General features: G+C 44.8%; 1 protein-coding gene across 2 annotated transcripts in view; it reads right to left on the bottom strand.

Moving 5' to 3' along the window:
• ZNF438 (zinc finger protein 438) overlaps positions 1-23,645 on the bottom strand; it is a 169,588-nt gene that overhangs the window by 126,995 nt on the left and 18,948 nt on the right. Inside the window, exon 1 of one of the 2 annotated variants that reach the window (XM_042858464.2) lies at positions 7,342-7,478. The exons of the other annotated variant lie outside the window; for it this stretch is intronic. The gene's annotated coding sequence lies outside the window, so the exon portion shown is untranslated. Of the gene's footprint in view, positions 1-7,341; positions 7,479-23,645 lie in introns of those variants that run through there. 2 annotated transcript variants of the gene reach the window in all.

Below are 23,645 nucleotides of genomic sequence, written 5' to 3'. Positions count from 1 at the left end.
CTAAATAGTCTAAGGCTCCAGCCCTCAGGCAGAGCAGTAAAGGGTCTAGCATCCTAGCTCTGGCAGATGATAGACCAATACAGGCCTCCTGGTCTCAGGTGGGAAGGCTGCCACCCCAGGGGTCAGGTGGATCCAGTGGCACCAACTTTCTCCAGCACTGGTGTGTGCCCATACACCCCCCACCCCTTTCCCTGGCCCCACCCCCATTCCAACCCCATCCCTAAAGTCCCCACCCTAACTCCACCCCCTCCCTGCCCCTATTGGATCCCTTCCCCAAATCTCCACCCCAGCCCCACCTCTTCCCCCAGCACGCCACATTCCCCATCCTCCCCACCCTCAGTCAGCTGTTTCACAGCACAAGGGCTGGGAGGGAGGAGAAGCAGGATGCAGTGGCATACTCACAGTGGAGGTGGAGGTGAGTTGGAGCAGGGCCACAGGAAGCTGCTGGTGGGTGCTCAGCACCCACCAATTTTTTTTCCCCATGGGTGCTCTAGCCCCAGAGCACCCACACAGTCAGCACCTATCCAAGCACACCCTACTCTACCAGTTCCCAGCCCAGGGCCCTAACGTTGGCAGAACATTCTACCACTGGGTCAGTAGAGAATCCAGCCACAACACACTGATCTGGATTCAGACACCAAAGCAATTAGCCTAGAATCAGCTGTCCCTGGGCTACTTCATACCCTCCCCTCAGCATACACCTGGGTCCAGAGATCATCCTCCATCTCCCCAGGATTCACCTCCAGTGGCAATCCCAAGAACTCCTCAACCTGAAGCACATCTGACAACTCTGGTGAGTCCTCAGAGCAGCAGACATCTTCTGCAGGCTCCTGCACCAGCCATGAGTTAGAAGCATCTATTTCCCTTAACAGCTCTACTCCCACTGAACTGCAGGGCCAGCCTTTTGTACTTCCTTTTCTTGTCCCACCCCTCTGTGTCTGGTGGGATGGGGGTGGACTTCCTGGTTCCACCCACCAGGGTGTGTGTGGCTTTCCCTCCCTGTCAATCTCAGAGGGAAGCTATGCCCCCTCGTTACAATGTATTTCAGCTGCTTTTGGATTATAGGTATTTGAATTGTTGATGTTTAAGGTGACGTGTGTTTGAAATAAGAGTCAATACATTATTCAGTAAAGCACTGCTGTAATGATTGCAACTTATGCCCTTTTATGTATAGCATTCTGTTTGCTGCTTTTCTTGTTACACCCCTCTTCTAACTCTTCAGCATGTAAATTACATTAACTTGAACTCCATTAGACTAAGGGCTTGTCTACATATACAGTACTGCAGCGGCGCAGCTGCACCATTGCAGTGCGTCTGGTGAAGATGCTCTGTGCTGATGGGATATTTATTCAAACCCCTGAGCGACATAAGTTATGCCAACATAAGCTGTAGTGTAGACATAGCCTAAGACTCAAAGAGCCAGTGACCGTATAAGGGATACTATTCCTCTGAGGTCAGAGGCCTGCAGCTAGCTGATTAGCGCCCCCCTCCTGCCCCCACTGTACCTAGGAAAACAGCTGGAACTTAATTAGCTGATCCTCAAAAAAGGCAGCAGGAAATGGAGGAGGGGAGATAGTAATACTCTCCAGAAAGCTGAAGGGCTAGTAGCTATGTGCCCTAGGGACTGCTGCTGGAGCAACTACAGAGAGGAATTGCTTCAGAAACCAAATGGAGAGAAGTGCGGAGTCCTTTTATTAGTGAGGTTCTGAAGTAAGAGCCAGGAAATTTTGGGTTGCTGAACTTACTGGTGTGAGGGACAAATTTAGGGAAGTGGCTACTCAGGCTGCACAGACTTTGGGGAAAGAGTCTATGAGGTCTTGTTTTGTTAAGATGGCTTAAAATAAAAACTAACCCTGCTGAAAACTGCTTCTCTGGATTCTGTGAGAGCACTTCAGACAGTGTTACCCCAGGGAGTGAGATAAGCTGGCTCAGCAAAAACAAAGGCTACTCTGGTAGGAGGAGGGTGCTATAAGATAGGCCCCAATCCTTTACATGTGGCACCTGAGCGGAGACCCTGACCTGAACATCTTCATCAAGAAGAGCCACAGAGGAGATATTTGACTAATGGTGAATGAAAAGCTGGCAGAGAACAATAGAAACTGCCAATTTCAGCAGGCACTCCAGGCCACCCAGCAGCTCCTACAGGAAGTCCAGCTGGCTTCATCTGAGTGGAATAGACCGTTCCAAGTACAACTAGCCTGCTTTCTCTCACAGTGGTTGCCAAGAGATGGGAACAGCCACGGAGGCCAGGCCTGCCCCAGAGCTTCACCCACTCTCACTTTTTCCAAGATGGGCAGCAGTGATAACTCAGAGGTCTACCTGACAACTTTTGAGCACATCACCACCACAACAGGCTGGAGGAGAAGTTCCTGGGTGGTGCAACTGGCCCTGTACCTCAACAAAAGGCCCAAGCAGCTTATCAGGGCCTGAGGGTGGATGAGGCTCAATCCTATACAACAATAAAGGCAGCCATCATGGACGACCTCAGTCTTTCTACAGAGGCTTATCGTAAGAAATTTCACTTGGAGCCATTCCCTAATGGGGCACACCCCTAGGCAGTAGCTCAACAGCTCTGGGACTTGGCTACCTGATGGTTAAACCCAGAGGCCAAGACAGTGGTAGAGCTCATGGACAATATTGTCCTAGAAAAATACCTACACGTTCTCCCCAAGTTTGCACTGCCATAGGTTTGACAGTGTTGCCCTGCAGCCACTGCAGTGGCAGCAGGGCCGGCTCCAGGCACCAGCTTGTCAAGCAGGTGCTTGGGGCGGCCGCTCCGGAGAGGGGCGGCACGTCCAGGAATTCAGCGGATGGTCCCTCACTCCGCCTCGGAGCGAAGGACCTGCGGCCGAATTGCTGCCGCAGATCGTGATTGCGTTTTTTTTTTTTTTTTTTTTTTTTGTCTGCTTGGGGCGGCCAAAACCCTGGAGCCGGCCCTGAGTGGCAGTCAAGAAACTGGAGGCTGAATTATCTAGGAGTGGGAAGGCCAGTCACACTTAGAGTGGCAGCAAGAGACAATAACCTACCAACCCAGCAATGGTTGCAGTATGGGTCTGCCTTGAGCAACCAAAACTTTACCTCTATCACAGCCTCCACACCAGGAACAGGGCCCCCAAAATCCACTGGTCTGTGCTTCAGCAGAGAGGTAAGCTAAAGTGCAGGAAAATGGGAAGTGTGAGAGCAGTCAGTTAGCCTCCGAGAGGGCACCAGCCACTTTCTTCTAGAAAACAAACATTTAATACATAAACATTTGAAAACAGTATTTGGAATGCTTTTGGCTGTTTGGCACTAGATCTACTGGTGTTCCTTATACACCAAGTGTACATAACTACACAAGGACATGGCAGTGCAGAATCTGACCAAAGACCTTGTCATGCCCCCTTCCCTAACAAACAGTGTAAGTAAATTAAAAAGAAAGTGCTTGGGGAGCTATGAATGGAAAGAGCTATAGAAGAGCTACATATCAATTATGTATTCAGAAAAATGAACAGCAGTCTGATAGTTGGTAGAAAATCATATGCATCTACAGGAAATTGATGTCGACACTCAGAGATCTAACTGATAAACTTATTAAAAAGTTACTTTTGTGGTTTGTCCCTTTTAAAAATGGTTGTGGTGTGTGGTAAATTGTACAGTTGTTGCTGTTATGTCATTCTGTGTTTGTCAGTGGTAAGAAAAGAAAATCCCACATCCCCCAAGTTAGTACCGACTCCCAAGCAAGGAAACTTATGCAAGGATTTTTTTTTTTAAAGTAACGTTTCCCTGCTCTGTTCTTTTGAACTGAAATATTTTTCCTTCTCTTGATGCTCCTCCTCTTTTGGAATAGGCCCCTGGTAGCCTCAGTGGAGAATGGGCAGGTGTGCTTACAGCCTAAAACCTGTCATTAAAAGGAACACTGTTGCTGTTCACTAAAAGTTGGTGAGCCTGATGCTGATCACCCTTAAACCAGTTTTACACGAGTGTAACACCATATTGTGACGTCTTGGTCCTATTGAAGCGACTAAGAAAACTCTGATTAACTCAGTAGGGCCAGGGTTTCTCTCATTGATTTCAAGGGAGTTACCACTGTACACAGACCACTTTGACCACCCAAGAGCTCATTTGTCATGAAGGCAGCCATTGTGGGCCCACTTAGCCCTACCCCAGATTTCTCTGTGACATCAATGTGGTGTGAAGAATAGGCTTCAGCTGATGTCAGAAATAGGGTGACCAGAAGTCCCAATTTTATAGGGACAGTCCTAATATTTGGGGCTTTGTCTTGTATAGGTACGTATTACCCCAATCCCCGTCCTGATTTTTCACCCTTGCTATCTGGTCCCCCTAGTCAGAAACCAGTCTCTTACAACTGATACTACATGCATGTACCCAGCTTTGATTTGCCACACCATTCATATGCCCTTTTGAACCAATTCTGAACAGGTCAGGATCAATGTGCAGCCAGCCTTCACATGTTGGGCCAACAAAAGCATCCGATATGCAGTTGTGGACAAAGACAGAATGTCACACATCACTGTGCTGGCTTCCCTCTGACCAAATTTTATGGTGGTCTGAGGGCTGTGCACTTTGCTGATGAGGCTGCTGCAAATTGGCTTGGCAAGCTCCACATCCATTCAGAAGACTCCTGATTTACACTGGTGTAACTGAGATCAGAATGTGGACCAATGTCTCTCTTAAAGCAGAAAATTAGAAACCAAAGATTCTTATTTACAGCTGAGTAAGGATGTGGGGAGAAAGAATAGATCTATCGTGGCCAACGGGAGGCTCTCCGCTATTCTGTCTGCGCAGGATCTGGAGCAGTCTTTCTTGCTGCTACTTTAGAATTGGCCACATGTTTAGCCCGTGCCTACTTCCAGAAGTCATGCTAGGAAGGGGAAGGAATGTGGCACTGACTGGCTCTCCACTAACCGAGATACCATGCCACCTGGGATGCCACCAGGCATGCTAGCTGCCCCACCCTAGATCTTGAAGTGCTACCAGCAGCAGTTTGCTTGGGGCCTGCATGTGTATGCAAGAGGGATGAAGAAAGGTTCCTTTTACCCTCTTTTCCCCAGCACCTTTACAAGCTTTACAAATGTTAGGTGCCAGATAATTATCATTCCTATGACCATTCCCAAACGCATCACAGTATATGTACTCTGAACAAATACAATGCTCTGATTTCACCATTAATATAGAAAATGCTTCCATAATAACCACTGCTGGTTTTACCTGATTACCCTTGACATTATTTTACCTTAGATAACACTAATTAATATTCCCAATGTAGTACTTCCTTATACTGAATATAGCTAGAGAAAACTTTATCTAGTTATCTAAGGCAAGTCTTGAAAATTTTCAAGTCTGACCACAGTACATAGCTGTAATTGCAAGAGTCACCTAAGAGAGCGCCAGATCCTTTAATCCTAAATTTCCTACAGGAGTCTCCAAGTGCTAATCCCATATCCCTCCCTCCATGCATTTCCTGCTGTTCTCATTCTTCTTTCTGACTACTTCCAAGGCTTGTCTGCAGGGTAAGTTAGTGTGCAGGAATCTAGGATGTAACTTTATGGCACACTAACTACTCCACAGTAACTCCCCATGTGGAAATTTACTGCACACTAAATGCCTCATATTTAATAGGGTCCAAAAAGCAACATGGCAATTCAATCTGCTTTGGGCAATTTTAATGCACAGTAAGCATATCTACATGCGGAGTTAGTGTGGAGTAGCTAGGACTGTATATTGTAAATTCACATCCTAGATTTCAGTGTACTAACTTCCTATGTAGACGAGCCCTTGGTTAAAAAAAAAAGTGATGGCTAACCTAGCATTTTCCTCATCAAGCTGTTTACCTACTTTTGGAGTGGCTCTTGTAGTAACTGTGTTTCACCACATTGTATGTCACTGAGGAAAAAGGTTTTATTATAATAAAAATATAATAATTGACTTGTGCAATACAGAACCAGAATGTCCTGACATCTACAACTTTGACTTTCATAAGTTCCAAGACACATATGCCCTCTTCACATAGGAGGAAATATTATATTTCGTTATATGCTGCAGTTGAGCAGGACAATCCACCTAAATTAATGTTCCCATTCCAGTGACTGTTTTTTCTTGTGCAGCTTTGTTTGGCTCTATGAACCATATGCACAGAAGCACAAGACTTATAATAATCAATTATAGTTACTAAACTTCAATGTTTGGATCCTGTTAGGAAGCCAAAGCTAGTTTTAAAGTACTTTACGTTCAGTACAATCATGCAGATATTTCCAAGTCCAAAACATAACATTGTTCATAAAATCATTACTGTCATCGCCATGCTTCAGAAACATTAGTGAATTCTCAAAGCCTCGTATTTAATAGGGCCCGGAAAGCAACATGGCAATTAAATCTGTGCCACTTTCCCCTTTATTGGAAGGTGCTACAGCACGTTTATTGAAAAAGATTCCACAATGTGCTGAATTTTTTTTATTGGTCTGTTCATAAAAATCAGCTTATTTACTAAATTAACACAGTATAACACAATAAAAATATGCCAGTTTCATTTCCAGTTAAAGACCTGAAATCCATGCAAAGTGTATCGATATCAAGTAATAGTGATGTTTTACATATCTCTTGTGTGACATTCAGAACCAAACTTACAGAGGATGTTAAGCTAGTGTCTTCTGGCCCCCTCAGCAGTGCCGCCCAGAGGATTCAGGGGGCCTGGGGCAAAGCAATTTTGGGGGCCCCTTCCAAAAAAAAGTTGCAATACTATAGAATACTATATTCTCATGGGGGCCCCTGTGGGGCCCGGGACCTGGGGCAAATTGCCCCACTTGCTCCCCCCTCTGGGCAGCCCTGCTCCTCAGTGTGTAAATTAGACTCCAATTCCCTTACACTCAGACCCTCTTTTCAATGTGTAGCTTACATCCCTTTACACATACCTGCAGGGCTGCTGGAACAATTTGTAGAGTGGGGGTGCTGAGAGCCATTGAACCAAACTGTAAATCCTGTATATGATGGAAACCACTTCAAGCCAGAGGGCTGTGCAGCACCCCTAGTTCCCACACCTATGCATACCTGTGAATTTGGCCTGGGAAAGGATTGGTGCCTATCTTATAAAGCCCTCCTTCTACCAGACCAGGTTTTGCGCTTGCTGAGCCAGCTCACTCCATGGGGTAATTCTGTCTGAAGCTCTCTCACAGAATCCAGAGAAGCAGTTTCAAGCAGGTTAGTTGTTTTTATTTTAAGCCTTCTTAACAAAACAACTCAAAACCTCACAGACTCTTCCCTCAAAGTCTGTGCTGATTGAGACTCTTCCCCAAGTCTGTCCCTCCGACGAGTAAGTTCAGCAACCCAAAATTTCCTGGCTCTTACCTTAGAGCCTTGGTAATAAAAGGACTCCACACTTCTGTCCATTTGGTTTCTGGAATAATTCCTCTCTGCAGTTGCTCTAGCAGCAGTCCATTGGGTACACAGCCACTAGCCTCTCAGCTTTCTGGAGGGTATTGCAGTCTTCCCCCCTTAATTTCCTGCTGCCTTCTTTTATGAGGGTCAGCCAGTTAAGTTCCAGCTCTTTTTCCCAGGAGCAGTGGGCAGGGCTACTCTGGCAGCTGCTGGCCTCTGACCTCAGAGGAATGGCATCCTTTACATCTTCACATACCACCCTACCTTGAGTGAGCCTGTCAGGGCATTCACTGCAGGGTCCCATCTTCTTTGGTTCTTGAAAGAAAGTTTGCATTCCAATGGTCCTTCCTGGGCTAATATTCTATTCAAAATCGAAAAGGCTGTAAGGCTAAGTACCAACATATCACATGGGCATTTGAGCCCTTCATGGTTTGGAGCCACCAGAGTGCTGCATGGTTAGTGACCTAGACAAAGGGTGTATCAAACAGATAGTAGGTCAGTGCCTTTGTGGCCTCGTGTATGGCCATGCATTCTTTCATGAGGACAGAGTATCAGATTTCCCAGTCTAGGAATTTTCTACCTATATAGAAGATAGGATGCTTTTGTCCATGACGGTTTGGGATAGCACCGCAGCACGGTGCAAGGCATCTGTAGAATGAATTCTTGAGAGAACTCAGGACTGTGCAGTAATGGCTTATTGTGTATAATCTGTTTAATTTTCTGAAATCCTTGATCACACTGGGGTGGTGGGGGTGTGAAGGATGACCATGTGACTTGTTAAGAGGTTGATTTTTTTTTTAACAATGTTAGTAAAAAATGCAGCTAATAAGGCAAAATTGGGCACAAATCTTCTATAGTACCCTGCTAGGTACAGGAAGGCCTGGATCTGCTTTTTAGTTTTTGGTATGGGGTTTTTTGCTCGGACCTCAGCTTTGTCCACTAGGGGTTGTATCTTACCATTCCCTAATAAATACCCTAAATATTTCATTTCCCGTTTTCCCACTTTGTGCTTCTTTGGTTTTGCTGTTAAATGGGCCTCTTGTAGGGCTTGAAGGATGGCTGCTAGGTTCTGAAGGTTTGTGCCAGTCCCCTCTGTAGACTACTATATCGTCTAGATAGGCTGTGGCATAGTGATGGTGGCGCCATAACACCTGGTCCATCAGCCTTTGAAAGGTGGCCAGGGTCTCATGCAATCCAAAAAGCATGGCAACAATTGGAATAGGCTCACTGGAGTAGAAAAGGTGTGTGTTTGTGGGGGGGGGGGGGGAGGGTTCCCATCAGGAGTAAGGGGAATTTTTCAATAGCCTTTAGTTAGATCTAATGTTGTAATAAAGCAGTCTTGACAGAGGCAATCCAGAAGATTATTGACTTGGGGCATCAGATATGCATCAAATTCAGAAATGGCAATTATCTGATTGATTTTGTGTAGATTTCTGACAGTCCCATCTGGCTTTGGTACCAAAACCAATGGAATACATCAGGGGCTACTGAACTCCTAGATTACTCCCAATCTTAACATTTCCTGTACTTCCTGAACTAACAGGGGTTTTGATATCACTTCTGGGTGGGCTTGGCCCCTGGCCCTGTGAGGATGTGGTGAGTCACCAAGGAGGTTTGTCCTGGTAGTGGGGAGACCCCCTCCTTGTAAATTCTCAGCAGCTGTTTATTTGACTTCTCTGCCTATTAGACTGCCCCTCCCCAAGTGGCATCTTTTCTATTCCAACTTTGGCCGGCTGAGGCCCCAGATCCTCTTTTCTCTCCTCTGGGTGGATGAAGAGGCTTTCCTCTACCTTCCAGGGTTTTAAGCAGATTTACATGATAAATCTGCTTTTATTTTCACTGATCCAGGCACTGAATTTCATAATCTACTGGCCCCACTTGATGGAGCACTTCATATGGGCCCTGCCATTTGGCCAGTTGCTTGCTCTCTGAGCTGGGAATGAGTAAGAGCACTTGGTCTGCCAGTTGCCCCTTTATTATATTGTTGTCTGGGGGTCTGTTGGTCCTAAGAGAGGTTATTTCAGGCAAAGTGGCCCAAGTGTTCTAACATTTCCCTCATTTGAATGACATATTGAAAGATGTAGAGATGTGAGGTGAGCTTCCCAAAATTCCCTAACCAAATATAACATGCCTAGAGGCCGTCTCCCATAAAGAAGTTTGAAATGAGAGGAGTCCACAGAGGCCTGCAGGACACCCTGCACTACAAAGATATGGAAGCAGTTGGTCCCAGTCTTTGACCTCTGTTCCCATAAACTTTTTAAACATACTCTTGAGGGTCTTATTGAACTGCTCCACCAGACCATCCATCTGGGGATGGTAGACTGAGGTCTGGAGTGGTTGTACTTTCAGCAGTGCCTACGCTTGTTGGAGCATCCAGAACATGAAATATGTGATGACTGTTGATGGAAGGCCAACCCCATAAAACGCTTGGAGTAGCTCTCACACTAGGGTGAAGGCAAAGGTCTTTTGTAAGGGAATTGTCTCTGGATATTAGGTGGCATAGTTCACAAGTACCAAAATAAACTTATGACCTCAGGTGCTCTTCTCTAGAAGGCCAATATATCAATCCCTACCTGCTCAAAAGGAAACTGGTGAGATGCATGTTCAGAGATGACTACCACATTGAAAGGGGCAAGTTAGTTGAAAAGATGCCTACCAGATCAGGCCCCATTCCAAATCTGGCCAGAGAAGGAAGTGGTAGTGGTGCCCACATTATAAATTTCAGCAGTGGTAGGAGACGTGGGAGACACCTGTTCAAATCCTTTCTCCCCCCTCTCGTGGGAAAGGGGATTGAACCTGGGTCTCCACATCCCAGGTGAGTGCCCTAACAACTGGGCTAAAAGTTACAAGGTGGGCACCCCCATTGTCTTTTTGCAGCTGAGGTAGACACCTCACTCCTTCTTACAAGAAACAACTTAGATGCCTAAGCCACCTGACTCAGGGAGAGTGGTTCCTGGTTATGGACAACAAGCAGAGATAGGTGACTAAGTCCAGGCACCTCCCTGGAGCCTATCTCCATGAGAAGGGCAGGGCTCACGACACACCCCTCTTATTAGCATCTCCTATTGGTTAGTGTAGGCTACTCTCTGCCTAGCATGCTGGCTTTTGTGGATCGCATACTTAGGTGCCTATCTCTCCCCCTGCATTGTACAGGGAGCCTAGCACCTCACTCAGACTTTATGCACCATAGTGTTGCTCCTGTAATTTTCTAGGCACCTAAAAGTGAGGTGCTGCAACACTGAGCATTGTAATGCTGAGTCCCTTTGTGGATCCAGGCCTCAGTCCTTATAGTTTGACCTTAAAAATTTACATGAGTGCCACGTGGATTCTACAGAGCCTGAAGAGAATAGCAGTCTCTTAATTCCCTTCCAAACCCTTCATAATCTCCTCAGGAAATATATAGTCCAAAGATCCTTATAACCAGCAGCACATTTTAGTCCCAAAACTAACAGCTCTTTGTCTCCTTGGTTTCTAGCAAGATTGAATACAGGCATCAGATTCCCAAAGTGCTTCAGATATTGGGATGCAGCCTTTATAGCAGTCACATCTCTTGGTCCTGCATCAACCAACCACTGAGCCCATAGGGAGGTCTCCAACTCCCCTGTTTGTAACTTTTCCCTCCTGATCTCCAGTTGGCACAGGTCTCAGATAGTGAATGTGAGGACTGATTCCCCGTAGTAGAAACTTTCTGTATATCTTCAGAAACAGCTACTGAGCACATCTCATCTACCACACACCTCACCTAGATGTCTCTAGGCCAGTGGTGGGCAACCCACAGCCCACATGCGGCCCAGCAGGATAATCCGAGTGCAGGCTGGGAGACATTTTGCTGACGTTGGGGGGCCATCCGCAGGCATGGCCCCCCCACAGCTCCCAGTGGCCTCCATGGGCTGCAGGTTGCCCACCACTATTCTAGGCCCTTCCAACTAAGCTGCCCTGCTTTCCACACAGGTGTGCGGACAGAGGATTCAGCTAAAGTTCATGTCTCCTCCCCTGATTCTCTCTTTTTGGGCTTACATAAATAACACTGCATCTTAAGTACGTGGATTACACAATCACTAGGGTTTGTTTGTTTTTTAACAGTATAGTGGTATATCCCTTCAAAATCTAGCTGTGGCACCTATTTATTCAGTAACCCCGTATGCATGCATACAATACAGTTAGCTTCTAATAAGAGAAGCTATCTCATCCAGCCATGTTAAACAGCACCATGTTAAGCAGCTCTGCAGCATGGCAAGGAGTGTAGTTGTTCTAATATGGCTTTTCTGTTTGAAATATGGCCTGGATATAGATTATAAATATTTCCCTAACTTGATTCTATAGCTGTGTTGTCCCATCCATGCTAGTAACAAAAACAGTGTTCTAATACAGAGACCTATAATTAAACCAGACACCCATGCAGTGATATAGTTAGAGCTGTAGTGTGGCCAGCCTTAAAAGTGGCCTCTTTGGGGACTGAATGTGTTCCAGCATCTGATGATCTTTCATGCATCTTGTGCACGCACTCAGGTCCTCCTCAACATTTGATCTCTGGGAAATAGACATTAGCAAACATGTTCTTATCTGGTGACTTTATCTCGTCTCATACATTATTCATCTGCTACATTTTGGGTTTTAACTACAAAAGCATCTTCCCTGTCCCAGCTGAATACTCTGCATGGAATCTAAAATGATATTTCCAACAGAAATATGTAAAATGTGTATTTAAATCATTAAAAACCCCACCCTCTTTAAAGAAGCAGAGCTCTAACAGCAATGCAAATCCTCCCCCGACCCCTGCCAACAGATTCTGTTAGAGGTGCTACTATAGCAAAACAATCCGTTAGACCCAGGACCCACAGAATCATTTTCTACCACCATCTTTCTTCCTTGTTCTCAGTAGCAGAAACCATTACAAAGCACTCTTACAATGATCCAAATCTGCCTACATCATCCAATATCTACAGGAATCAACTGTTCCTTACTTTCTGATTAGTGGCCTAATTAGCTCCAAATGTTCCTTATTTTCTCCCTTATAGTCCTTACTCTGAAACCTGATGCTGGCAATGGACGCTGTCCTCTTGTGACCTTTTCTCTTCCTGTCTCTGCTGCTGACTAACTGTGCAAACTCGAAAGCTTGTCTCTCTCACCAACAGAAGTTGGTCCAATAAAAGATATTACTTCACCCACCTTGTCTCTCTAACTTTAAATTGTGAGCTATTGTAAAATTGTGACAGTTGCACACTTTATCACTCTCCTCACACACCTGGAGATCTGTTTGCCACATTGCTGAAGGCTGAGCCAGGCAGAAATCTGCTCTCCTGTCTTCCTAAATCACAAGTTAGTGGAGAGGTATAACAGAACAGATTTCTCACTGCATGATATAGCAGTGTTGCCACCCTGTTGGGTAACTATCAATATAAACTATCAGTACTACAGTAAGTCATCACATCATATCACAAAAACCAAATAACTCAACTTTCTCAAAAGTGGCCAAAAGTTGTTTTGGGTGCTTTATTTTTCTGAGGGCCTGCCTTGAAAAATCAGACCCATAATATCAATGAAATAGTTTCAGCAAATCTTGTGGATGTCCATTAGCCCTGGAAAGGAATCAGAAATGTAGGTACAGTAGAAAAAGACATAATGACAAATGTTATATTAAAATGGACTTTAAAAAATGAAGAACCAGCTCCTCATGACATAAATCAGTAGAACTGCACTGAAGTTAACTGAGCTAGGCTGATTTACACCTGCTGAGAATCGGTCCTGAAAACTTGAATTTGTTACAAAGGCCTGGGCTAAAGGAAATAATTATGGGTATGTAGACTGATGGACCCATTCTCCAGCCTGGGACAAACAAACAAACAGCCACACTAAGTTCAGTTTGTTGCCTTTTTCTGGGGGCTCTGATTATTCATTGCCACAAAAAACTAGAATAATGACAACAGAACTGCTGCTTTTTTTGTTAATTGAGATTGTGGGGTCCTCTAGCCTCCAATAGAAAAATGGACAGGATCTTCACCAGCTTGTCTTCCCTGCAGCCAGGAGGGTACACGCCCAGCCCTCTCTTGGTTCTAGCTAGCTGAATGCTCTTGGGGCCCTCGTTTATATCCCCAACCGGGGACTCATCTGTCCCAATCACTAAATGCTGCCCAGCTAGGTCAGACGATTCCCAGCACCTGCCTTCTGGGCTCCTCTCCAGAACAGGAACAGCTGCTCCGCTGCTCCCCTGGCCTTTAAAGGGGCAGGCTGTCCTGTTATAGGGCTTAACACTCCTCTCACAGCAGTAAATCATGAGTAACCTGATACAGTTACTGGAGCTACACTGATGTAGAACAGGTATGAGAGAAGAATCAAGTCATATGTCAATACAAATTTAATATTTGATGCCAAACAGACATGTTAAGTTTTTCTTATCAAATAACTTGACTGAGATGGTTATGGGCCATTTTCAGTACCGATACCTTCATACTATGAAAAAGACAGCATCAGTGTCTTGAGCAGTATTTGCATGAGCCTATAAGTAACAAGTAATAATCTTATAGTGTAGATAATAATAGAGAATCAACATGTAACATTACTATGTATATTTTATCCTAATACAGACAAAATCCAATCTGTTCTATCTCTTAAATATAATTATGTATCATGTAAAGGTGCTACTAGCATTTCTAAGTATCAGAGGACTAAAAAACTGTGGAAAAAATAAACTTTTTACCATGCATGGTTTATGTGATGTCCCCATCTAACAAGAATACATGCAGAATATAAACAGTTAATGGAATGAATGCCTTTTCTGGTCACTTCTTAATTGTTAGAATTAAGCTGACACATCACCGTGACATGTTTAGAGCTAATCAAACTGTACTCTCAAGACTACATTTGTACAAAGTGAATAAGAACCCTATTCTGCCCTCAGATAAGCTCTCATGAGGTTTTCATGGTTAAATTTGCTCTCTTGTGTAAATAATAAAGGGCACATGAACTCTGCCACTACGAAAAACTAAGCGCAAGTCAAAATCTACAGACATGGACTACCAAAAAAAAAAAAAAAAGATTACAAGAAAGAGGAGGAACTGGGCCCAATAATCAAGTTCTTCCAATTCTCCTCTTCTACCTTGCGATTTACTGTAGTAAAAATTTCAAGGATGCATTAAATTTACTATTGCTTTAATTTACATTCAAGCCATGTGCTCCTATGTCTTTCTTTCCACTAATCATGCCTCTCCTCTGCATACATGCCACCTTAAAAAATTTAGATGTACTCTCCATTAATCTACTTAATCCTTTTAATCACCAATATTTTTTGAAGTTCTGTCTCTGGGATACATATCCTGCACATGCAAAGGGATAGACTCAATGATCTAGTAGGTCTTTTCCATCTACTATAGTTAAGGCTGTATTACTTTCAGACTCACATGGATTTCACTGAATATGTTAAATTGACTGTTTGCTATGAAAGCTGTAAAATCACGGTAGAAAATGTGAAATTCAAACTTTCTGCCTAACTTTGCTTACTGCACATGTGTAAGGAAAAGCTATGAATGTGATTTTGCTGAGGTAAGGAAGAAAATGTAGGAGGCAGGTGGGGCTAGGGCTGGGTCATTGGCTGCAGCCAGATAGCCTCTCAGGCTGAGGCTGCAGACGAAGTGCAGGACCCCAGAAGAAGAAAAAGGGATACAGTTCTCCCAAAGAAAACAATGCTATTTTTCTAAGCTGAAGTCGCCTCGTCATAAGGGGAGGGAAAAAACATCAAGAATATAAGAGAAAAAAGGATCCTCCCTCCACAGATCAAGTGTCACAAGCTACAATGATGGTGGAAATTCTGATTCTTCCTTCAGGTATGTGCTGACATTTCTAGGGCTTTGGTTGATAAAGGCCATTACAAAATGTGTGCGTGTGTAATTTAAATATTCACCCATGAACACTAATATATTTTCCCATGAAAACTACAGAGGTCCCTGCTGCTGTTGTGCCTCCTCATCCTGCCCAAACCCATGCACATTTGGCCAGCAAGTCTGCATGGTCATGGATCCATTCATCCACTCCCAAGACCCTTTCAGCTCAGGGGCACAGAGAACCCCAAGGGACTGTACCCAATGGCAGGCAGGAAACATGAACCTACTGTACAGTATCCTGCCCTCTCTTCCTTTCCCTATTCCAATTTCATTAGGCCTATTTTTCCACCAAAAAGAGGTCCTGTTCAAGATTCATAGCTTCTTTTGCATGAGGATTGAAGCTGCAGGTATTATCCCCTAAACAATATGAAATGAGTAAAGTATCGAGGAAAGTGCTGTCAGTGTTCACTGACTACACTGGACTGACTGGACAAATTTTTGGATCTCTAGACGTTCTCCTTAAGTAAGCACATTTAGGCCCCAACTTCAAGATAGGATTGCCAACTGTCTAATTGCATAAACCCAAACACTCTTGCCCCACCCCATGCCATGACCCTTCCCTGAGGCCATTCTCTGCCCCTTCTCTGAGGTCCCGCCCCTGCTCACTCCATCCCCCCTCCATCCATCGCTTGTTCTCCCCCACCTTCACTCACTTTCACTGGGCTGGGGCAGGGAGTTGTGGTGCAGGAGGGGGTGTGGGTTCTGGGAGGGAGTTTGTGTGCGGGGGAGGTCTCAGGGCTGGGGCGTGGGGCCAAGGGGTTCAGAGTGTGAGAGGAGGCTCCAGGCTGAGCCTGGGGCAGGAGATTGGGGTGCAGGAGGGGGCTGAGGCCTGGGGCAGGGGTGCAGGAGGGAGGGAGGGGTGCAGACTCTGGCTAGGCGGTGCTTACCTCGGGCAGCTCCTGGAAGCGACTGGCATGTCCAGCTCCTAGGCTCAGGGGCAGCCAGGCGGCTCTGCACGCTGCCCCTGCCTGCAGCCACCGCCCCTGCAGCTCCCATTGGCCATGGTTCCCAGCCAATGGGAGCTGTGGAGTTGGTGCTTGGGGCGGAGGCAGCATGCAGAGATCCCTAAGCTGCCTCTGCACCTAGGAGCCCATCATTCCGGTTGTTTCCAGGAGCCACACAAAGCCTGGGCAGGTAGGGAGCCTGCCTTAGCCCTGCTGTGCTGCTGACTGGACTTTTAGCAGCCTATTAAAATCTCCTGGATTGCTTTCAATAGCCACTGGGAGATTGAGGCCGATTCAGGAAGACTCCCGGCCAATCTGGGAGGGTTGGCAACCCTATTTCAAGAAAGCACTTTAACATGGGCTTAAGTCCCATTGAAGTTCATGGGAATCTGGGCATTAATCAGTACAGTCAGCAGAATGTGGATGAAAAAACACATCCAAAAAACCCACAGAAATCTGCAAGTAAAGAGAACTTACATTTGCTTAAGAACTCCAAAAGGCAGAATGAGCACTAAGGGCTTAGCTAACATAACTGCACTGGAATATGATTATGAACATGCCATTCTTTATAAAGAGCAAAATGAGCAAACCAACATTTGTTCCATTTGGGAATTTATTGTGCAGGTGCGAAAACCTCCCATACTCCTGCAAGTTCTCCCATTTTGTCCAACAGTAACATTATATTTATTCCAGCAGAGAAATCCCCATTCCGCTTTTCTCTGAATGTTCAACCTTAATGTTAATTTAATGATTCAAGTTACAATCTTGTCCTTACGAATATTACATGCTGGGGCTGGGAAAGAACTACTTGCCCACGAGAATCATTATTACCAGAAAAAAATGATAATGTTTACTGGGCATGCAGTGCTAATGAATGACAATGATGAGACCGAGACACAGCTCAGTGCTAACGGGAATCCTGCAGAGAGACTCCTATTTTCTGAACCACTGCAAAAATCTGAAGAAATTTGACATTTAATATTGTAAGCAATGTAGACATTTTAAACTCTATTCTATAAAATGTCACACAGGAGCATTCAATATGCTGCTTTGTTTTGTTTCCTCCCACCATCCAGCACTTTATCCAGGTCAAGCTTCAAATATGAAGAATGGGAATGTAAAATTAAAACTTACATTAAATTATACCTGAGCTGAGAAGGGTGTGTGTGGAAGAGAGTACGAGAGTCCCCCTTCTCTCCACCAACCATTCTAATTACATTCTCCTAACTTAGTGACATGCAAAAAATAAAACCGTACAAATGTTGAAAAGTAAAATAGACTTAACATCCTGACAATTTTAAAATGTAATGCATTATTAGCAATACCACAGGTTGACATTTGTTATATATATAAATAATGTGTGTTATCCTAATAGTGTATTTTTCTTACTTGGAGAACAGCAAGATATGAAGTGAGTTTAATGGATAATTACTAATCATTTCCCCTAACATCAGGGCCGGTGCTACCATTTAGGCCAACTAGGCGGTTGCCTAGGGCGCCAAGATTTGGGGGCACCAAAAAGCGGTGCCCCCAATTTTTTTTACAGCGTTCCAGCGGTCGCAGCGCTGGGAAGGAGAGGGAGTCTGAGCCGCCAGCAGGCTGCCCAGAGGTTCCCCTGGGTCAGCACACCGCCACGGCGCGCTGACCCAGGGGAACCCCTGGGCTGCCTGCCGGCGGCTCAGACTCCCTCTCCCTCCCAGAGCAGCGGCCGCTCTATCCCATGCAATTCTTCTCATTGCCAGCAGGGGCGCTGGCGGCTGGGCAGAGCTCCGCAGCTCTGCTTAGCGCACGCGGCACGAGCCCGGTGACAGACGTGACAGCAGGGCTTCTGGAGGAAAGGGGCGGCTGCCTCCTGGCTCAGCCTCCCGAGTCAGCCCCAGCGGGGGGCACGCAGAAGAAAAGAGCCTCGGGCGGCGGTCTGGTGGAGCAGAGGAAGAAAGAGGACCCCGACGCCCGTGCCTTGGGCAAAGTAAGCGCTTCCCCACAGCTCGGCCTCAGGTGCCTGTGCTCCTGCCTCCTTGGTCCTTGGCTGGTCCCTGCTCCTGCTCCCCTTGTGCGTGGGTGGCTGGAGAGGACGGCAGCCTGCAGAGCTGAGCTGCCCCAGTGCCCCCCTCTCCCTGCTCCAGCCTCTGTCATGCCCGGTATCTGAGTTCAGGGCTTCCACGAGTATGTCAGAGGCTCCCCCTGCCCCATGAGTATGTAGGAGGCTCCTGGGAGAGGGGGTAAGCGGCATGGTAAGGGGCTGTGGCCGGGCACCCCCCCAACCCCATCCCCCACAGCCCTGACCCTCAGCTCCGAGCCCAGCCCCTCTGAGCCAGAACCCCCCCGACCCCATCCCCCCACAGCCCTGACCCCCAGCCCCAAGCCCAGCCCCTCTGATCCGAACACCCCCCTGACCCCCATCTTCTCACATCCCTGAGCCCAGCCCCTGTGAGCCGGGCACCCCCGAACCCAGAGCCCAGCTCCCCACCCAGCCCTGGGCAACAGCAGCACCACCCCCAGGCAGCGACAGCCCATTGGTACCAACCATCACCATCACCCAGCAACAGCCCATTATGTAATTGCAAATGTATACATACCATTACAGCTTTTAATGTTTTTAAATAATGTATTTAGTGTATTTTCAAATTATTACAAATTAATTTTTGAATGTATTTCACTAGTTATTTTTTACATTTCCAAATACATGTTACTATAGTATTGCAAGTTTTTTTATGGAAGGGGCCCCCGAAATTGCTTTACCACAGGCCCCCTGAATCCTCTGGGAGGCCCTGGAACTTGACATTGCTCACAGCATTGATTTGGAGGAACTTGTTTCTAAATTTGCTAAACTTAAAGCACGGAAACGTAAATTCTAAATTATATCATGTTACTCTGTGACCATGTATTGTGTATAATGTATGTGATTTATTTGGGGGGGAGGGGGCGCAAGGTGGAAGTTTCGCCTAGGGTGCAAAATATCCTTGCACCGGCCCTGCCTAACATCCATTCTGTTCCATCAATAAATCCTATTTCTCCCCTCTCTTTTTTTCCTTCCATTCCTGTCTTTGTGCTTCCATTGGTGTTCTCTCCATACCTGAACCTCCTTCTTTAATCTAGTGCACTAGGCCCCCATCCTCTCTTTAAAATCCATCATCAAGACCCAACTGTTCTGCAAAGCCTATAAGCCTCTAACCTTTCAAATGATCACATTAAGGAGGCAATGGGAGGGGTGGGAAATCTGGGATTGAATCTTCCTCTGAATATCCTGTGCATTTTACATTGTTTGTCCATTTAGAATGTCGTCTTCTGTTTGGTGCAGCACTGAGCAGATTGTTGATGCCTAGCAAATAATAATAAAGCAATAGGTAATGTATCAAGTATCAGAGGGGTAGCCGTGTTAGTCTGAATCTGTAAAAAGTAACAGAGGGTCCTGTGGCACCTTTAAGACTAACAGAAGTATTGGGAGCATAAGCTTTCGTGGGTAAGATCCTCACCCTTGCATCTGAAGAAGTGAGGATCTTACCCACGAAAGCTTATGCTCCCAATACTTCTGTTAGGTAATGTATATGTACCAAAACTTGGCGTTGGGTAAAATCTTATCCCCAGTAAGTCCAGTTCCATGGCATGGGGCTCCTGGTTCATGGAGAGTTGCCAGTCCATCACAGACCTGTTCAAATGCTAGTGTGGTTTGAGTCCAATACCTCATGGTGCAGAGTATGAGCTCTATAGCATTGGTAATTTGAGCCAATTGGAGAATCAAACTTTATCCCCTTTTGCCATGAACTTGGATGGGAAACATCACAGGATCCCCTCTTTTCCATCCACTATTCTCAAAACTTCAGATTGTCCTAACTGATACTAGCTGGCTATGGGTACTGAGGGGCCAGTATGGCAGCCAGAGTGCAACACTCTTTTTTCCTCTCAGCCACACCCACACAGCCTACGGCAAGGCAAGGGAGAAGGGAGGCATAGGAGCTACCTATGCAGGCTGTACACAATTGGGAATCCCCAGGTAGTAGGTTAAACCACTTTTCAACTGCTTTGTGCTGCCAGAGCAGTGCAGATCACCAAGCGTAGGTGCCAAGGACGTTGCCAAATGAATGGTTCACTGGCATAAGAGGGTTAACAGCAAAATTTCATTAAGAACAAGATTAGACTCAAGAAAGAGAACACAAGGTAAAAATGTGGTGTTCTTCTTCTTTCAAATGAATTTGGAATGGCAGCAAATCAGAAAACACCAATAAATAGACAAACCAGTATTAGCAGCTTCCCCCCAACTCAACAAACACATAGGGCCAGATTTTTATCTGTTGTAAACTGGCATAGCTTCATCAAAGTCAATAGAGTTATAGCGATTTACACCAGCTTAGAACTAGCCCATAATGTTATAAAATGTGATTTTTAATTACAATGAAACACTGCAGTTAGATTCGGCTGACAACATTTTTCATTTACACTCTAACAGCCAAGTTCAGAGGCGCTGTATAAGGGTGTGCATGTTACCCCTCAGTAAATAGATGTAACTGAAATCCAAGTACTCTGATTTTCTGCTTCTTGCAACATGTTCAGTCATTTACATCTGTGCAAAGTAGGTGTAGGATGCAGCCATATCAGTAGTAACATTTTATACTCGCTTTGTGCGGGTTTAATTGAGTGCACAAGGTGCAAGTCAATGGAGAATTAGGCCCAATATTCAGATTCTACTCTGATATACAATGGATAAAATGACACCAGAGTAACTACATGGAAATCAGTTATTCCAGATAGATGTACATTGGTGTAACAAAGAAGAATCTGCAGTATTGCTAACTAAATATTCAAAAATAATGAGTCAGACCTCAAATCATGAAATCTGGTTAAAATCATAATTTTTTAAAATATAATTTTGGTTTCTTTTCATTTCTGTTCTGGTTTTTGGATTCACATTTTCAAACTTCTCTGCAACTGCAAAGGCTAGAAACTTAGGGTGAAATCCTGGCCCCTTTGAAGTAAATAGGAGTTTGGATTTCACCCTTACCTCTTCCTCCCCACCACCCTTTTCAGTGAAAGATGAGTCAAAAAATCACATCACTCTTGGAGCTGGAGTTGTAAAAAAACCAACAACCATCAAATATTAAGACATGATAAAAATCATGAGAGTAGGCAACATTCAATTTAACAATAGAATCTATATTGGTGTAACCTACATATTGTAGGAGCTTGAAGGTTTTATGTTACACCAGTTTCAACACCCTCTTGATTTTGGTCATAAGGGCCCAATCCTGTTCCCAATGAAGTTAATGGTAAAATTCCTATTGTCTTCAATGGGAGCAAGATTGGTTCCTAGCATTTTGTTCTTTCAGAATTACAGCAATTTTTAATATATGGTGGCATTAATTTAAAAAGTTTCCCTAGTGTTAGGATATTTTCATAGTTTTAGGAATTATCTAGAGTCTTTGGACATTTAATTTTAGAAGGATTATCAAATTGCCTTCATCCAGCAGTAAATGCCTGATCCCCTATTCCTTACCAAAACACCCATTGACTTGGGGTTTTATGTGGTCCGGGATTGGGCTGTACCTGATTCGCTGGGCTGATTAAGATCTCCAACGTTTGCAGTTTTGTTCATGAAACATGCTCCCAAACATGCTTAGATAAGACTACCAGATCTATTGTTGACATCTACAATGTTTTAATTTTCCTTAAAGTTATTCAAAGAGTTTGTATGATAATGTTTCACAGCTGGTAAAGGATACAACAATAAGCAACATGTCTTAGTTCACCAGATGTATGTTATTACTTTATTCTCATTTCACAGGAAATGAACAATCATTTAGTACTGACAGGTACAATACTGAAAGTTACTAGCTTTCTATTAAACCTTAAAAATAATGTCCTACAGAAGTTTAGCATTAACCTTAAAGGAGACTGGATATTTTTTGCCAGAATTACAGAGATATCTTATCAAAGGTTTTTTTGGTGTTTGTTTGTTGGGGGGGGGGAAGGGGAGAGGAAAGGGGGAAATGGGAAATTGCTGCCAGCAAAGCTGAAAATCAGGGGTGGGTGGGGGAGAATTCAAAGCACTTTCTGCTCACAGAGATACCTAACCTTCTCCAATTCACAAGGGACCTTTAAGTTAGATATGACAATAATAGGGGTATAATATAAATGACTTTCTTAATGGACTGGTGGACTTAAACACAAAAGTGATGGTGCAGGCAGCCAATGCCTGACAGAATCGGAACTCTAAAGTTTGTAAGCTCCCTGAAATAAAGAGAGTTACAAATATATAAGGGAGCGATTTGCTGATTTAGAACAAGGTGAAAATGTTTTGCAACTCTTTACTGAAAGATACTTCCCTTTCTAAAGAACTTTGACATCTACTGTAGAAGAGCTAAGTAGTATTATTGTTATTATCGGTGTAGTTCTCTGCTGACTAATTTTGGTCTCTGAACCAGTACAGAATAGGTACGAGCTGAAGAAGGCAAAAGCCTGCTCAACATTTTTTCAGAAGTCACTAGTGATTTTGGGCATCTTCCTTGAGACACCTTAAAGGGGCTTGACTTTCAGATATTCAGCACTTTCATTTCTACCAAATTCATTATTTCCAAACAAGATGACTCACATTGGCAATAACTTAAATGGCAACTAAAACCCAACATGTAGCTACTCAGAGTATTATCTGAGCAATACCATCCTAGCCCCTCGGTGAGCAAGTGACAGAAGAAGAATAGGTTCAGAAATCTTGGTTCCCCCAGCTACTGAAATGCTGAATCAGAGTAATTGATTAACAGCACATAACTAATTATTGTTATTTAATGCTCCTTCTCAGAGCTCCTGGGGTGGCCTAGCTTATTCTGCCCCCCTTTCAGCGCTAACACCACTCAGTCAATCTGCAAAGCAGTGTTTTATCAGCTCACACTCCCAGCCTAACAGTGACACAGCTATTTTCCACCTGTAGTCTGGCAAGAAAGATTAGGGCTGACCTAATACATACATAAATAAAACAGCTTCCCCCCTCCCCAACAATACTACTGCTCTGAGGCTTTTCTCACTCTTGAGGCAGGCCTAATAGGCATTATCCCCAAACTTTCTTAGGGCTCTCCCATCAGGCTTCAGAAACTCGCTTAGGGAATCATCCATAACCACAGCCTTGACTCCAAGCTAACCCTTCTGTGTAAGTCTATGTTGGAATAAAAGCCCCATGGCCTGGCCACAGCTGACCCAGGTCAGTTGGTTCAGGCTTACAGAGCTAAAAATTGTTGCGTAGATGTTTGGGCTTGGGTTGAAGCCCAGCCTCCTGGACCCACACAGACTCCCAGAGCTCAGGCTGCAGCCTGAGCCCAAACATCTACACAGCAATTTTACAGCCCTGAAGCCTGAGCTACCACACACGTTTACTTGTTGTGTAGACATACCATCTGTGATAGACAAGAGTAGGACCCCACCTTCTTTTCAAGAAACAAGCCTCTTAGAGACCTTCTTTTAGCCA

Source organism: Chrysemys picta, chromosome 2 (assembly GCF_011386835.1).
Source record: "Chrysemys picta bellii isolate R12L10 chromosome 2, ASM1138683v2, whole genome shotgun sequence".
Classification (NCBI taxonomy): Eukaryota; Metazoa; Chordata; order Testudines; family Emydidae; genus Chrysemys; species Chrysemys picta.
This window is presented reverse-complemented; position numbering and strand designations above follow the sequence as displayed.